This window comes from Balaenoptera ricei, chromosome 1 (genome assembly GCF_028023285.1).
Source record: "Balaenoptera ricei isolate mBalRic1 chromosome 1, mBalRic1.hap2, whole genome shotgun sequence".
Classification (NCBI taxonomy): Eukaryota; Metazoa; Chordata; class Mammalia; order Artiodactyla; family Balaenopteridae; genus Balaenoptera; species Balaenoptera ricei.
In genome coordinates, this window is record NC_082639.1 from 35205930 (window position 1) to 35221113 (window position 15184).

Here is a 15184-nt window from a genome sequence, read left to right on the forward strand (position 1 = left end):
CTCCCTCTCTATTTGTATTTTTTCTTCACCAAATCTCTATCAATAATTATCTACATTTCTTTACCCCCCACTCTGTCTTGTTTTTTTTTTAACTTTTTATTTTATATTGAAAAACAGTTGATTAACAATGTTGTGTTAGTTTCAGCTGTACAGCAAAGTGATTCAGTTATATATATACATGTATCTATTCTTTCTCAAATTCTTCTCCTGTTTAGGTTGTTATGTAATATTGAACAGAGTTCCCTGTGCTGTACAGTAGGTCCTTGTTGGTTACCCATTTGATTGATTGATTGATTGATTTTTAACATCTTTTTTGGAGTATAATTGCTTTACAATGGTGTTTAGTTTCTGCTGTATAACAAAGTGAAACAGTTATACATATACATGCATCCCCATATCTCCTCCCTCTTGCATCTCCCTCCCACTTTCCCTGTCCCACCCCTCTAGGTGGACACAAAGCACTGACCTGATCTCCCTGTGCTATGCGGCTGCTTCCCACTAGCTATCTAGTTTACGTTTGGTAGTGTATGTATGTCCAGGCCACTCTCTAACTTTGTCCCAGCTTACCTTTCCCCCTCCCCGTGTCCTCAAGTCCATTCTCTACATCTGTGTCTTTACTCCTGTCCTGCCCCTAGGTTCTTCAGAATCGTTTTTTTTTTTAGATTCCATATATATCTGTTAGCATACGGTGTTTGTTTTTCTCTTTCTGACTTACTTCACTCTGTATGACAGTCTCTAGGTCCATCCATCTCACTACAAATAACTCAATTTTGTTTCTTTTTATGGCTGAGTAATATTCCATTGGATATATGTGCCACATCTTCTTTATCCATTCATCTGTTGATGGACACTTAGGTTGCTTCCATGTCCTGGCTATTGTAAATAGAGCTGCAATGAACACTGTGGTGCATGACTCTTTTTGAATTATGGTTTTCTCAGGGTATATGCCCAGTAGTGGGATTGCTGGGTCATATGGTAGTTCTATTTTTAGTTTTTTGAGGAACCTCCATACTGTTCTCCATAGTGCCTGTATCAATTTACATTCCCACCAACAGTGTAAGAGGATTCCCTTTTCTGCACACCCTCTCCAGCATTTATTGTTTGTAGATTTTTTGATTATGACCATTCTGACCGGTGTGAGGTGATACCTCATTGTAGTTTTGATTTGCATTTCTCTAATGATTAGTGATGTTGAGCATCCTTTCATGTGTTTGTTGGCAATCTGTATATCTCCTTTGGAGAAATGTCTATTTAGGTCTTCTGCCCATTTTTGGATTGGGTTGTTTGTTTTTTGATATTGAGCTGCATGAGCTGTATATTTTGGAGATTAATCCTTTGCCAGTTGCTTCATTTCCAAATATTTTCTCCCATTCTGAGGGTTGTCTTTTCGTCTTGTTTATGGTTTCCTTTGCTGTACAAAAGTTTTAAAGTTTCATTAGGTTCCATTTGTTTATTTTTGTTTTTATTTCCATTTCTCTAGGAGGTGGGTCAAAAAGGATCTTGCTGTGATTTATGTCAGAGAGTGTTCTGCCTATGTTTTCCTCTAAGAATTTTATAGTGTCTGGCCTTACATTTAGGTCTTTAATCCATTTTGAGTTTATTTTTGTGTATGGTGTTAGGGAGTGTTCTAATTTCATTCTTTTACATGTAGCTGTCCAGTTTTCGCAGCACCACTTATTGTAGAGGCTGTCTTTTCTCCAGTGTATATTCTTGCCTCCTTTATCAAAGATAAGGTGACCATATGTGCGTGGGTTTATCTCTGGGCTTTCTATCCTGTTGCATTGATCTATATTTCTGTTTTTGTGCCAGTACCATACTGTCATGATTATTGTAGCTTTGTAGTAGAGTCTGAAGTCAGGGACTTGTTTCCTCCAGCTCCATTTTTCTTTCTCAAGATTGCTTTGGCTATTTGGGGTCTTTCGTGTTTCCATACAAATTGTGAAATTTTTTGTTCTAGTTCTGTGAAAAATGTCATTGGTAGTTGGATAGGGATTGCATTGAATCTGTAGATTGCTTTAGGTAGTGTAGTCCCTTTGTCTTTTTAAGAAAAATCTGTTTTCTCTTCTCTCCCTTTCCCCTTTGTCTCATTTCTTTGCAATCTGGCTTCCACTCCCACCCCTCCCCTGGAACTCTTTGTAATGATCATTGTGGAAGGTTGAATGCTGGCCCCTGAAACGATATGTCCAAGTCCTAAACTGTGGAGCCTGTGAAAGTGAACATATTTGGAAAAAAGGGTCTTTGCAGATGTAATTAAGTTAAGGCCCTCAAGATGAGATCAGCCTGGATTTAGTGTGGCCCTTACATACGATGACAGGTATCTTTACAAAAGGAAGTCAGAGGGAGATATGATGCTGGGGTACAGAAAGGAAGACCATGTGACTGCAGAGGCAGAGAATGGACTTATACACCCATAAACCAGGAAACTCCAAGGACTGCTGGCAGCCATAAGAAGCAAGGGGGTTCTTGGGCAGAGGCTCAGAAGGAGTCAACCCTGAAGACACCTTAATGTCAGCCTTCTGGCCTCTAGAGCTGCGAGACAATACACTGCTGTTGTTATAAACCCCTGTTATAAGCTGTGGCGACTTATAGGCAGTCCAAGAAACTAATTTAGTAATGATAAGAGCTCCCAACCTTATGGAGTGCCTACCCTGTGCTGGGCACAGGTTTAAGTGCCTTACATGTATTACTTCATTGAATTCCCCAACCCAATGAAGTAGATGTGCAGTAATAAAAGCAATGTCAACATGTAACCAGATACTGAGGGTTTGCCATGTCTCTGGCATTTAAAAATTGAACCCTCCACCTGAGCAGTGCGTTTTATTGTTTTTCTCTTTTACAGATGAGGAGCCTGCAGATCAAAAACTTATGTAATTTGCTCAAGGTTACACAACGAGCAGGTAGTGGAGCCAAGATTCCAACCCTGATAATTCCTGTGGGTGCCCTTAACCACTTTGCCCTTCTTCTCAGGCCACTGGTGGAGAGGGAGCCAAAAAGGCTGAGGGGTGAACTGACCCAGAGCTGTGTTTTGTACAAATGGAGGGGTGGAAGGGGCCAAGGGACTGGTGAGTTTGGGGAAAGACTTATGGGGTTGGTAGGGTAGGTGTGGCTTGGAGGAGCCAAGAGACAGGGAAGAGGAGATTGGAGAGCTTGATAACCTCCTAGAGCAGATGCCTCTGAAGCAAGAGAGTGAGAAGTGTCTGTGGTCACCCTGGGGACACTGGAGTTGAAGATCCCAGAGCCTGAGCCATTCTGGGTGATGATAAGGTCTAGTTGTGACTGTGGAGTAAGCCACTGAACTAAAGTGGGGCAGTGGGTGTGTGTGTGGGGGGGAAGATGGTCGGTAGACTCCACTTGGTCAAGAGACCTGGAGGGCAAATTGCATACTGAGGGACCTGAGAGACTGCTCCTGACTTCAAAGGGTTAAGCAATCACTCTTTGTGCTTATCGTAGAATCAATGAAACCCTACCTGGTTCTTGAAAAATAGATAGGGGATGACAGCCATGGAAAGCAAGAAGGGCTTCTAGGTAACAGGCCCAGAAAGAGGAAAGACATGGAAGGGTGAATGTATGGGGCATCTAGTTTACAGTTTAAGTTGGCTAGAGTTTAGGGTGCATGAAAGGGTGTGATGGGACTTGAGCTTTGAAAGTGTCCTAATTTGGGTACCCTCCAAAGCTATTGCTGAATCAAGGATTTAGGTGTAAGTACTGTATTTGAGAGGATGTCCCTAGGAATTCCCTGGCAGTCCAGTCATTAGGATTCAGCGCTTTCACTGTTGAGGGCCCAGGTTCAATCCCTGGTTGGGGAACTAAGATCCTGCAAGCCGCGAAGTGTGGCCACAGAAAAAAAAAAAAAAAAAGAAGTGTCCTACGGAGGCATGAGGAAGCTGGAGTATTTGTCTATCAAGTCTGATCAGTCCCATGATCCTACTCAGATGGTTGAGCCTATTCCTGCTGCCACAGAAAGCTTTTGGGCAAAGAGGTGTGGGTGCTTGACATAGGACACCACCAGTGTGTACAGGAGCTCCTCACCAAATCTGTAGGCGATGTTCAAGATGCACTAAGGGGATACAGGTGGGGTACCAATAGCACCTGTTGTAGAAAGAAAAGCTGAAAAGAGTTCATGGGACCCCTGCAGTCCCTACTAGAGATTTGCTGTTTACTTGTTAGGCAATGGCAAGCCATGGGAGTTTTCTGAACTTAGGGGGCTGCTCCCCAAAGCTGCTGCCAGCCCCACAATGTGCTGCAGGGGAGAGGGAAGAGGAAGATGGTCGGGAGGAGTTGGCCTGGTGAAAGGGTGTTGCAGTGTCTAAATGGACAGAATTTGGCAACTGATTGGATTGGAGTGGAGCAGGGGAAAGAGAGGAGGTTATCAAGACGATGCTCTGCCTCATAGAAATAGTAACACCTTCGGGACGTGTCTTGTTCAGGAAGCATCAAAAGAGGAACATTGTTCTGAACACACCAGAAACCTTTCCTGAGTTAGTCAGCTGAGTTTCACCTACATTTGGTGTCCTTAAAAAATTATAAAGTCCATTTTAAAGCACCTACTATGTGCCATGTGCTTTGTCTACATTATCACTTGCCTCTCACAGACATACTGGCAGGTAGGTACTATTATTACTCCATTTTATACATGGGGAAACAAAGACTTAGGGAGGCTGAATCATGGGCACACACGGCGTCACACACAATAAGTGGAGATCAGATCTTTTTGACAAAGCTCTTTCCCTACACTCTATCTACCTGCACATGTCATAATGGCCTCAGGGAAATAAGTAAAATGCCAGCAACAGTCCTGGGTCAAGGCTCAGCCTTTAAGCTTCTAAAGGATGTTTGCTCATGAGTGTGCCAAGTTCTGGAGAGAACTTTGAGAGTCTGAGACAGACAGCATCCCCACTGGACAGATGAGAAGGCCAAGGTCCAGAGACATGACACAAAGCTTGTCCCTACCTCTTGACCCAGATTGCATTCTCGGACCTTTCCCATCCTGGACGCACATGTCAGCAGGGAGGTCAGAGAGGAGAAGGAGAGCCAGTGGAGTCTGACCAAGGGCAGTGACCGGGAGAAGGAGAGGAGGGGGTGTTGGAAGCTCATCTGAGTCCAGGCATTCAAACACTATTATCAGGAGCCTTTCTCTCCAACTTTTGGCTCAGCTTTCTTCTGTCTTGGCTTCATTTTTAGAAGGGCTCTCTTTGCACTTAGCAGCCCACACAAAAAGAGCATTTCTCCCTTAACACATCCAGCAAGGGATCCAAGATAGACTTTCAGTGGCTCGGTTGGGGTATGTGCCCATCTCTGGACCAAGCATATTGTACGTAGGGTGATTGAACCTGCTAACTGGTCACACTTAGGTTATGTACCCAGCTCCGAAACCAAGAGAAAAGGTAAGCCCACCCAAACCCAAAGGGAAGTCAGATGCTATCTTTGTCCAGACACTGAACAGAAAGAAGCAACAGATATCTTCTGTACTATGACCCCACCCCCATTCTCCAGATAAAGAAACTGAGGCTCAGCAAACAGAAGTGCCTTGCCAAATGTTATACTAGTATCTGGTATGTTATGGCAGAATTTTTTTTTTTTAATAAATTTATATATTTATTTATTTATTTATTTATTTATTTATTTTTGGCTGTGTTGGGTCTTTGTTGCTGCGCGCGGGCTTTCTCTAGCTGCGGTGAGCGGGGGCTACTCTTCGTTGTGGTGCGTGGGCTTCTCATTGCGGTCGCTTCTCTTGTTGCGGAGCACGGGCTCTAGGGCGCACGGGCTTCAGTAGTTGTGGCACGCAGGCTCAGTAGTTGTGGCGCAGGGGCTTAGTTGCCCTGCAGCATGTGGGATCTTCCCAGACCAGGGCTCGAACCCATGTCCCCTGCATTGGCAGGAGGATTCTTAACCACTGCACCATCAGGGAAGTCCCTGGTATGGCAGAATTTGAACCCAGGTGTCTTTCTCTGTAGCCTGTGCTCCTCTAGGGCAGCAAACATGGTCTTTCTCGTTCTTGGGTCTCCCCCTGCACTCCCCCTCCAGATCTTAGCCCATAATGGGTCCTCTATTCCAGTGCTACTCAAAATGTGGTCCATGGCCTATGCTGGTCTGCACACTCTTTGTTACCAGTGCATTGTGAGTTAAGTACCAACATTCTGAGTAAGCATTTAGAAACATTTTGCAGCAATTTGACATCCAAGTGTGGTAGTACAAAAAGATAGGTCTGAGGTACATTGTAAATAATTTGGGAAGCATCGATCTGTCTGGTTATCTCTTTTTAAAAAAATATTTTACATTCTCCTCCATTATAGGTTATTACAAGATATTGAGTAGAGTTCCCTATGCTATACAGTAGGTCCTTGTTGGTTATCTATTTTATATATAGTAGTGTGTATATTTTAATCCCAAACTCCTAATTTATCCCACTCCCCCTCCCCCCACAGGTAACCACAAGTTTGTTTTCTGTGTCTGTTAGTCTATTTCTGTTTTGTAAATAAGTTCATTTGTATCTTTTTTTTAGATTCCCCATATGTGGTATCATATGATATTTGTCTTTCTCTGGCTTACTTCACTTAGTATGATAATCTCTAGGTCCATCCATGTTGCTACAATGACATTATTCCATTCTTTTTTGTATGGCTAGTAATATTCCATCGTGTGTATGTATATATATATCTCACATCTTCTTTATCCATTCATCCATTGATAGACATTTAGGTTGTTTCTATGTCTTGGCTATTGTAAATAGTGCTGCTATAAACATTGGGGTCCATGTATCTTTTCCAGTTACGATTTTCTCTGAGTATATGCCCAGAAGTGAGATTGCAGGATCATATGGTAGCTCTGTTTTTAGTTTTTTAAGGAACCTCCATACTGTTCTCCACAGTGGCTGTACCAATTTACATTCCCACCAACAGTGCAAGAGGGCTCCCTTTTCTCCACACCCTCTCCAGCATTTATTATTTGTAGACTTTCTGATGATGGCCATTCAGACAGGTGTGAGGTGATACCTCCTTGTAGTTTTGACTTGTATTTCTCTAATAATTAGTGATGTTGAGCAGCTTTTCATGTGCCTTTTGGCCATCTGTTTGTCTTCTGTGGAGAAATGTCCTGGTTATCTCTTGTATTAAAGCATGAGCAAAGGAAACCATGGTGGCATTAGTGGGTCCTACACAGGGAGGCCCCGGTGTGCAGAATGTCCATCCCACCATTCCGATTGTGGTTTTGTCATCTGCTGGCAAGGGAAACCTTCCTAGGAACCCCACCCTTAGTGCAGGCCACTGCAGCCGACATGCCTCTCCTGCCTACCAGAGGGTGAGCAAGGAGGCTCAGGCCCAAGCAGTTCCACTGCCCAAGGGCTCTTGGTTCTACTCCAGTCGGAAAGTGGCTGATTCTGTCCAGAGCCCGTGGGCACCTACCACTGTCAGTCAGGGCCCCACCTTCCCTGTGCTTCCACACTGTGCCCTGGAGGGAGGGTGATGGCTGGCACAGGCTGTCCTTGAAAAGCCACCCTAAGACAAGACGGTTTATTTTTAAGTGGAGGTGGAAGGTCAGCTCCAGGATTGTGATGTCACCTCCTGTCTTGACACTGGGCCTCCTTGAGTTGGCACCAGGGATGGGGCATGTCTCCCACCCTTGCTTCCCCATTGATTGGAAACTCTCCGATGCCTTGAGTCAACAGAGCAACTGTAGGCATGAGTATTTCTCAAAGCCAAGATGACTCAAGTTGGCAAGTGTGAACCAGAGAAGAGGCCCAGAAGCCAGTTTGGTCCTTCAGTGGGAGGTTACAGGTACTCCATCCTGGCTATGCTTTCCCTTGCCTGTTCTGTCGTGTCTGGTACAGTGAAAAGAGCCCTGCTACCCCGAGTTAGAAGCCCAGGTCTGCTGTTCTGCTGAGTAATTTTGGGCTGTTCACATAACCTTTCTGTACCTCAATTACTGCATTTAGAAAAGGCTAGAACACCCACCTCAGACTGATTCTGAAGATGAATGGAGATAATGCAGCTGGTATGCACAGGCCCTCCGAGTGTGGGAGTGGATATGAGAATGTTTCCTCCCTTCCAGGCAGCTGGGGAAACTGACGAGGACTCTGACTTGGAGTTGGACAGACCTGGTTCTTGCTCAGGCTCAGTCACTTCCCACTGTGTGACCATGGCTAAGTTTCTTAGCTTCTCTGAGCCTCAGTGACCTCATCTATAAAGAGCAAAATATCCACCTGCAAGGTTGTTGTGAGGATTGAATGCAATCAAACATACAGAAGAGCATGGCACACAGTAGATGCTCAGCAGATGCTCATTAATTTAACACATTTTTCTTACTAATGCTGGAGACTGGGTCCACCAGGTCAGGCATCGGGAATACCATGGTGAGCAAAGACAGACCCCCTCCCTTGCCTAGGACTTTAGTGAGGGAAATGACATTGTAAGGGAAACAGATATGCAGACAGATAATCAAGTCACACCCAAGTGGCATATATTACAGAGAAAGGTACAGAATGCTAAGTGAAGATGTGACAAGATAATTTAGCCAACTTAGGGGCATCAAGGATGGCTTTCCTGAGGAGGTGATAATTGTGCCAGGGTCTGAAGCATGAACGAGAAGAGTTCCGGACAAGAAACAACATATGCAAAGCTCTGTGATGGGGTGAATCCCAGTAAATTAAAGGGACTGAACAGAGGCCAGTGTGGCGAGAACCCAGGGACCGAGAGGGCGTGGGGTAAGGCGGGGGTGCAGAGGAAAGGAGATGCCAGACCTTGCAAGCCTTGTAGGTTGTGTTATGGATTTTAATCTTTGTATTTTAAGTGGGGGAGGGGATCACATGATCATTCTTGCTTTCAAAAAAGATCCCTCTGGCTGCAGCTGGGAGGTGAAGTGTGTGCACCAACGTGGATAGAGTTGGCTCTTGGGAGACCCTTGCTATGGTGCGGGACTGAGGAAGGAGTTTTGGGCTAAGGCAGTGATGATGGAGATGGAGAGGAGGGGACAGAGATAACTGAGGATGTGAAATGGATGGTACTTGGTGCAGCATTGCCCAAGTGTGTCGAGGACACTTCTAGGCTGCTGCCTCACACTAGCACTTGACTGGTGCTACCAGAATAGGAGCAGGTTTGGGGGAATAAGCTCATGAGTCTGGTTTTGGATGGGTTGTATTTGAGGTATTTCTGAGATGTCTAAGGAGCAATTACATTCTTCATTGGATCTGGTGAGATACAGTTCACAAGTACCTTTATCAAGAGCATTTTCAGTGAGTGATGGGGCAGGAAGCTTGTAAAGGGGCACAAAGGACTCATGGGGGTGATGGAGGTATTCATTATCTTCATCGCGGTGGTGGTTTCATGGGTGTAGACATATGGCGAAACTTACCAAGTTGCACACTTTCAATATGTGCAGTTTATTGTACATCAGTTAGACCTTGCTGAAGCTGTCAGGAAAGGTGAGTGGAGCTGAGAAAGTGGAGACAGAGGTCTGTGGTGGAGGTTAGAAACACAGAGGGTGGTTGCTGGAGAAGATGTGAGGTTGAGGGAGTTGGCTTTTGTTTTTGTTTAGCAAGGTGATTTGAATGTGTTTAAAGGCTAACAGGAAAGATGTGATGGAGAAGTACAGTTAGAAAATCCAAGAGAAAGAAAGGATAATAAGAAATACTAGGTCCCCAAGAAAGGGGGAAGGCAGGGCACCAAAAGCCAGTTGGAGAACTGGGCTTTGATGAGAATGTCAGCTCCTGTGCTGAAATAGAAGGGGAAAGTGAAGAGGATGGGTGTAGGGTTGCGTGTGTGTGTGTGTGTGTGTGTGTGTGTGTGTGTGTGTGAAGATAAGGAATAGTGTTTTCTTTCTCTGTCAACTAGAAGGTGAAGTCACCACTGAGGATGAGGAAGCAGGTTTCAGGAGCATGGTGAAGGTGTGAAGTGGCCATTGGAGGGTGGTTGGTTATGGGCAGTGTCCAAGGCCCATTTGATGTGAGGGTCCCAGAGTTACAGGGAAGGCCTCTGCCCTGTGGTGTACAGTTCTCAGCAGTGTTTGGCTGCCAGGCAGAGGAAGCCACAGGAACAGATAGGAGGGTTTTTCTCAACCAATGAGATCTAAAGACAGAGGGGCAAGAGAATTCATGGCATTAGCAAGACTATTATTGAAATGTCGGACCTCAGACTCTGAGCTGTAATAAAGAAGGACATGACTCACAAGTGTTAGAATCTATCCTCAAGTAGATAAGAGATAACAAGCACTGGTGAGGAAGTGGAGAAAAGGGAACTCTTGTCCACTGTTGATGGGAATGTAAATTGGTGCAGCCACTATGGAAAATAATATGGAGGTTTCTCAAAGAATTAAGAATAGAACTACCATATGATCCAGCAATTCCACTTCTGGGTATATATCCAAAGGAAATGAAAACAAGATCTCGAAAAGATATGTTCACTCCTGTGTTCGTTGCAGCATTATTCACAATAACCAAGATACGGGAACAACCTAAGTGCCTGTCAATGGATGAATGGATAAAGAAGATATGGTAGGGCTTCCCTGGTGGCGCAGTGGTTGAGAATCTGCCTGCCAAAGCAGGGGACGCCGGTTTGAGCCCTGGTCTGGGAAGATCCCACATGCCGCGGAGCAACTAGGCCCGTGAGCCACAATTACTGAGCCTGCGTGTCTGGAGCCTGTGCTCTGCAACAAGAGAGGCCGCGGTAATGAGAGGCCCGCGCACCGCGATGAAGAGTGGCCCCCACTTGCCACACCTAGAGAAAGCCCTCGCAGAGAAACGAAGACCCAACACAGCCATAAATAAATAAATTAATTAAAAAAAAAAAGAAGATATGGTATATATACAATGGAATATGATTCAGCCATGAAAAAGAAAGAAATCCTGCCATTTGTGATGACATGGATGGTCCTTGAGGGCATTATGTTAAGTGAAATAAGTCAGAGAAAGACAAATACTCCACAATATCACTTATATGTGGAATCTAAAAACAGAACAAAACAAAAAAGTCAGACTCATAAAAAACAGTAGAAAAGTGGTTGTGAGCAGCTGGGGGGAGGGGAAGGAGAAAGACATGAGGAAGAAGAGGGTGAAGGACTGGAAGAGCAAAGAGGGCCAGTGGCTGGAGATGCCTGTGTAATGAAGAACAGGTGGATGGGACCTGTGCAGTACATGTGGTGGGAGAGTGGAACTGTGGTCAGAGGGTGGGATGTCCGAGTTGTGATTTTTAGAGCTGAAGCCATTGTAGTTGTGGCAGGTGGGGACGTGGGAAGTGGTGAATGATTGAGCAGGTGAATGAGTGAATATACGTATGTGTTCACCTGAGCCATTTTCTTTCTCCAGTTAGCCCAACAGCCTGTCTTTTTTTTTTTTTTTTAATCCTTTAGTTCTCAATAACCTGACCCCAAACCCCTCAACTTTTTCAGTCTTTCTTCATGTTTCAGCTCAAATTGTCCCTTCCACCAAGAAGCCTTCCCTGATTCCTACTCCAGGAGCGGTATTTGTGAGAATTAAACACCCTCTGAGGTAGAGAGACACCCTACACCATAATCTCCTCGTCTGTGTTCCTATATGTTCCCCACCCTGGTTGAAACCCCATGGTAGGCACTCGTTCTAATTATTATAAGTAATCATAAATGGCAGCTCATATCCACTGAGTGCTTATGTGTTGAGCTCTGTGCTGAGCTGTACCATACATTTCCCTACCTTATCCCCATTTCACAATAGGTTTTTGGGTGTGATGACACCCTCTTTATCAGATGAAGAAGTTAATACTACAAGAGGGAAAGTGCCTTGCCCAGGGTTGTGTTACCACAAGTAGTGGTTTTGCTTGTCTTTGCATCTCTACTCCCAGAGCAGAGAGGGCTGATGGGTGAACCACCCAGGTGTTCTGCCTGGTTCTCTCATCCTGCCCAATTCCAGCTGCCTGAGTCACACCTGACCCTCAGCACAGGGCCCATATGGCCCTCAACTTCCACAGAAGCACAGAACTAAGTATAGAAGGACTCTCTGCAGTGAGCTAGTCCAGCTGCCCTGTTCATGCTGAGACCCCTGTTATGGATTGAATATTTGTGTGCCTCCCCCACCAATTCATATGTTGAAGCCCTAACCCCCCAAGGTGATGATATTTGAAGATGAGGCCTTTGGGAGGTAATTAGGGTTAGATGAGGTCATGAGGGTGGGGTCCTCATGATGGAATTAGTGCCCTGATGAGAAGAGACACAAGAATCAGAGCTCTATCTCCCTCCCCCACACCCCCTCCCTGCACATGCACTAAGGAAAGGACATCTGAGAACACAGTGAGAAGGTCACCATCTGCAAATCAGGAAAGGAGGGCTCACCAGAAACCAAATTGACTGGCACATTGATCTTTGACTTCTCAGCCTCCAGAACAGTGATAAATAAATGTCTATCATTTAAGCCACTCAGTGGTATTTTTTTCTGGCAGCTTGAGCAGACAAATACAGTCCCTCTTCCTTATCCTCTCAAAGTGCTCACACCTCCTTTCCCCTTGTGCCAGGGAGCTTACTACTTCCCTGAGGCAGCCATCCATCTTGGAAGAGCTCTGCCTGTGGGCAAGTTCCTCCATCTTCAGGGAGGAAATCTGCCCATCAAGGCATCCACACAACAATCCAAGCTCTGTCTCTGGACCCCCACAGAACAAGGCCATTCACTCTTCCCCAGTACCCCTTCAGATATTTGCAGGCAGAGACCTTGACCATCCCATCCATTTTACGTTTCCACAGGGACAGAGGCCATGTCTGTCTTGTTTACTTGCATGTCCTCACACCTTACACAATGCTTGCCCCAGAAGAAAAGCCTGTCACATATTTGTTAGTTGAATGATCAAAACTACTTTTCTCCTGGTTAAGCATTTCCAGTTCCTTTAACTGTACCTCCAAGAGCTTGGTTTCAAGCCTTTTCTCCATTCTCTTTCCCCACCATGCTTCTATGCTCATTTTTCAGAAACTGAATTTTTGTTTCTATCAAAGAATGGGGTGTTGATTCTTGCAGCTTGACAAATTGTCAAACATTCCTCCTACATCTTCCCTCTTGCTGTACTCCTCTACCTTCTTTATCTTTCCACATTACAGACTCCTCAAATGTTGTAAAAAGCAGGGAAAAGGAAAAGAAGAGCTGACACTTGTTTATGTTCCCTAATGCTACCCCTAAAGTGCTCCATGCTGTTCAGAGGAGTCTAACCTAAGATAGGAGGAGAGGCAGGCAGTGCGGGTGTTCAGGACCAGAGCTCTAGAACCCAGAAGGACAGATTGCAAATCTCAGCTCCACCACTCCAGAGCTGTGTGACCGGGCAGGTAGAAACCTGTCTGAGCCTGGGATTCATCACTGGCAAATACCACCTCCCTCCTGCTTCCACCTCAGGGCAAGAGTAAATGAGAAAACATCGATCGCTGAGACAATGCCCTTAGCAGGGCGCCAACACATGGTGTCCAGAATATTGACGATAGTGAAGGAGAAGTGAGGGAGACAGTGGGTCCTGCAGTAGAAGGATGATGGCGTCTCAGTCGGAAGGAGCTAGATTCAAATTCCAGCTCATTCACTGACTAGCTGGTCTCCTTGGACAAGCAACTTTGCTTCTCTGAGTTTCAGTGTCCTCATCTGCAAAAATGGAGATGCAAGGTGGATGGGAGGACTCATTGGGTGGCATGAAAGTCCCCAGCATGGCGAAAGATCCTCAGCAGATGTTTGTTCTTCGTCCTTTCCCATGTGGTATGAGCTCCTGTATCTCCCTCTCAAGGAGTCATTCAGGAGGGAGGCCTGATTCCCTTGAATAGACAGGGGGCTACACCACCTTGGAGGAAAAAGCGCAGGCTCTCTGGGCTGTCACAGGGAAGGCATGTGTCCTTTCCAGCACGAGACCAATCCCCACGTGTGCTCCAGCACCCCTTTTCCCGTTGCTTCCCACCATCTACTCCTTCACAGCAGTGTTATTCTGGACCGACTGAACTTGCTGCTGAACAGAAGCACGTAGTACATACTTGAATATTTATTGAGTGAATAAATGAATGTGAGAGAATAAAGCTCAGTCTTTTTTTTTTTTTTAACTGGTAGACCTGAGTCACTAATCATCTTGCATTTGTAAATATTTTTAAATTGCAAAAGAAATATATGTTGCTTCTAGAAAAATAATTAGAAAATACAGCTGATCAAAAAGAAAAAAATAACAACCCCATGCAATCCTACTGTCCAGCCGTACCCACCGGTGTTGATAACTTGCCATATCGAGCCTTCCAGGCGTTCTTCTAAGCAATCGCATTTCAACATCAATTGTTTTGGGAATTTCATATTGTTTGAGAACAGATCTTATTTTTCTTTTCACTTTGTAAGATTGTGGATGTCTCTCCATGTCATTGCAAATTCTTCTAAGACATCTTTAGCTTTTACTATTTGTGTGGTGTTGCATTGTATGAATATTCCATAGGCAAATCTTTTATCATTTAAGAAGCAAACATTAAAAAAATCCCTCTCGATACTTGTATCTCTAGCTCTGTCCCCCAGTATTTGATATGGCTCTCAGCAAGGCCAGAAGGGCACTAGCATTGATGGATGCCGTGTGTCACTTTACACACAAGCCCCTCTTTGACCTACCCTGCAGGTGCTGAGCGCTGGGCGGTGTGTGTGGTGGTGGAAAGCAGGGCTCTGATGTCAGGCTGCCTGTTAGGGAAACTCTTCAGTTTCCCCATTTGTAAAATGGGGATAAGAATACCTTTTTATGAACTTGCCAAGAAGATGATATGAGTTAGTATATGAAAAGTGCCGGGGGCTTCCCTGGTGGCACAGTGGTTGAGAATCTGCCTGCCAATGCAGGGGACACGGGTTCGAGCCCTGGTCTGGGAAGATCCCACATGCCGCGGAGCAACGAGGCCCGTGAGCCACAACTACTGAGCCTGCGCGTCTGGAGCCTGTGCTCCGCAACAAGAGAGGCCGCGATAGTGAGAGGCCCGTGCACCGCGATGAAGAGTGGCCCCCGCTCACCGCAACTAGAGAAAGCCCTCGCACAGAAACGAAGACCCAACACAGCCATGAAATAAATAAATTAATAAATAAAATTAAAAAAAAAAAAAAAAGGTGCCGAGCACAGAGAAGGCCTGGCACGTAGTATGTAATCAACAAATGGCAGCTATTATTATTAATATTGTAAGGAAGTCATGTTTAGCTCCAATTTGTAGATGAGGAATCACCTAACAAATAGCTGGAATGACTTGCCCATTG